The sequence below is a fragment of the Fundulus heteroclitus genome, chromosome 11, assembly GCF_011125445.2.
Source record: "Fundulus heteroclitus isolate FHET01 chromosome 11, MU-UCD_Fhet_4.1, whole genome shotgun sequence".
Classification (NCBI taxonomy): Eukaryota; Metazoa; Chordata; class Actinopteri; order Cyprinodontiformes; family Fundulidae; genus Fundulus; species Fundulus heteroclitus.
Window position 1 is genome coordinate 14,286,587 of NC_046371.1, and position 2,778 is coordinate 14,289,364.

Genomic DNA, 2,778 nt, shown 5'->3' on the forward strand with positions numbered 1-2,778 from the left:
CCTAACACGCCAGGGAACACGAACAGAGGGCGTCCTAACACGCCAGGGAACAGGGAATGCGCCGAGCAGCAACTGGCCGATCGCACCAGAGGCTCAGCCGGCGACATGGGAGCGCCGGAGGGCTCTGGTGGCGGCTTGCATGCGCTGGGCAGCAACAGGCGGGTGCGCCAGAGGGCTCAGCCGGTGACTAGAAGCGCCGGAGAGCTCTGGCAGCGCCTAAACACAGAAGAAGACCAAACAAGAGGACTAGGCTAGGGAAACAATGGACTACTACACTAAGACAGGGACGGAGGTTACGAGACTAAGACGGAGGCTACGGGACTAAGACAGAGGCTACGGGACTAAGACAGAGGCTACGGGACTAAGACAGAGGTTACGGGACTAAGACAGAGGTTACGGGACTAAGACAGAGGTTACGGGACTAAGACAGGACTCGAGAGGAACTACAGGGGCTAGACGAGAAAACCAAACAAACCAGAAAACTCGGAGGGGAACCGAAACCTAGAACTAAACTATAAAACAAAGCAAAAAACAGGAAAACGAGGGCAGGTTCAGCTAAAACAAATGAAAAACTAGATAACTAAAGCTAGAATTAAGAACACGGGAAAAACAGGAAATCTAAGGTAAATAACTAGAATTTAGATGCACAACGCAAGACTAAAGGTAAACCTAGAACAATAGAACTGAGCTGAAAGAAAATAAAACCCAAAGCAAACAAAAACTCAACTACTCTAAAGAAAACGAAAAAAAACTCCTAAATAATTCTAAAGTACAAAAGATCCTAGGGTAACCAAAACCATGGTTAAACCTATATAAATTTTCTGAAAGCAGAACAACAAACCAAACTAAAGAACTCTAAAGGAACACTGGAAAACTGTAAAACCAAAGAATGTTGAGTAACTCAAAACCTCGGGGTCAAAAGAACTCAAAACAACAACAACTGAAACTAGAGAACTAGATGTCTAACTAAGAACGAGAATCTGGAAAACAAATCCGGAAAAATAAAGCTAAACTAGGAAACTAAAGATCTAAGGCAGAAACTTGAGCATGGAGACAGGAACTAGGGATCGCAGGCAGGAACTGGAGACACAGACAGGAAGTCGAGAGCGGGGATCTTGAGACGCGGACAGGAAGTTGAGCACGCAGACAGGAACTGAGGTGGGGCGGATCCTACCAGCTTCCGCACCTAGGCTCTGTGCGTGCTCGGGTTCATCCTTTGGCCGGCCCGTAATTGTCATGATTTGTCTTTGGATGAACCCGGACACAGCACGCACACACAGAGCTTGATCTTGAAGTGAGTTTTATTGTACAGAATGATGGGTGAATGACGAGAGGAACCAGAGTCTTTATGGACGGAGGTGAAGGGTGCGGAAGCTGGCTAGCAGGAGGAACACGGGGAGACTGACCCGGAGGAGACTCGGGAGCGAAGGACTTGAAGGCGTTGAGCAGAGTTACAGAGCTGAAGACCGTGGAGCGGAGTTGCTGAGCTGAAGATCGTGGAGCGGGGTTGCAGAGCTGAAGATCGTGAAGCGGGGTTGCAGAGCTGAAGACCGTGGAGCTGAGTAGCTGAGCTGAAGATCGTGGAGCGGGGTTGCAGAGCTGAAGATCGTGGAGCTGAGTGCAGAGTTGAAGATCGTGGAGCTGAGTTACAGAGCTGAAGACCGTTGAGGTTGCTGTAGATTTCACCGTGTAGCTGAGAGGATTCTTGGAGGTGCAGATAGGCGCGGGCGCAGGAACTCTGGCAACCAGACGTGGGAAGATCTCTGGACAGAGGCGCAACAGAGGATGAAAACAAACTGAGACTGAACGGGAGTGAACACTACGGGCCGGCAACGAGAGCAGAAAGAGGTATGTTTATATAAGGGTGGAACCAGGTGGAAGCAGTTGCGAGTTAATTGCAGCCTGCCAGGTGAAACCCATCAGGCTGCGCAGTAACGAGAGAGAGGGAGAGAGGCTCAGCATGCAGCCCTCACGCTGCATCCTGACATTACTTCTTTTTATTGTCATTTTATGTGATTGACCATTACAGGATGAAGGAAGTGGCCCACGGTTCTGAACGTTTCTTACAGACAGATATCTGAAAAGTCTGATGTGATGGCCAGCCTGAGGTAGTACCTTTAAAAACCATGCAATGACAAAATGCAATAACAGCTGCATGTCTTTTGGCATGTCATTATTTTTTTAATGTTTTTTGCAAATTGGCTTAAGCTCAGTCAAATAAGATGTGGAACATCTGTGAATAGCAATTTTTGCCAAAGATTCTCAATTAGTTTTAGATCTGGAGCACCGACTTTGATATTCCAACATGTGAATATTATCATTTTATGCTTGGCGCCACTTTGCTGCTGGAAGGTAATCCCTCGCCCCCACCTCAAGTCATTTGCAGTTTTTAACATTTTTCTTCAAGCATTTTCCCATCCACTCCACAGCCCATGATACTGTCAACATCTTGTTTCCCCATGGGGGATGGGATGGATGGGAGGATGTGCAGTGGACGTTTTGCAAGTAGGCCAGTCCAATTCTGTCTCATCCGGTCAGAGCAGCTTCGTTATATTTAAACGGACATTCTTCGATGATAGATTGAACAGTGTTTTGGAGGATGCTTGAAATGTGGGATATTGTTTCATGACCCCACCCTACTTCATCCCATGTTTACTAGTTAGGTGGCATCCAAAGACTATCTGAGGCACTGGATGTGATTTAGGGGTAGCAGAGCAAAGGAGGGTGAATCCCTAGCCAATAAATTATTGGCTGCAATGTGACACAATGTGAAAAAGT

At 47.3% G+C, this 2,778-nt stretch overlaps 1 long non-coding RNA gene across 1 annotated transcript; it reads left to right on the top strand.

Annotated features, from left to right (window-relative positions):
- Positions 1 to 298: 298 nt before the first annotated feature.
- LOC118564454 lies at positions 299 to 688 on the top strand. The gene is made up of 2 exons (XR_004931859.1): positions 299 to 372; positions 413 to 688. It is a non-coding gene; the product is annotated as an uncharacterized LOC118564454 (long non-coding RNA).
- Positions 689 to 2,778: the final 2,090 nt, after the last annotated feature.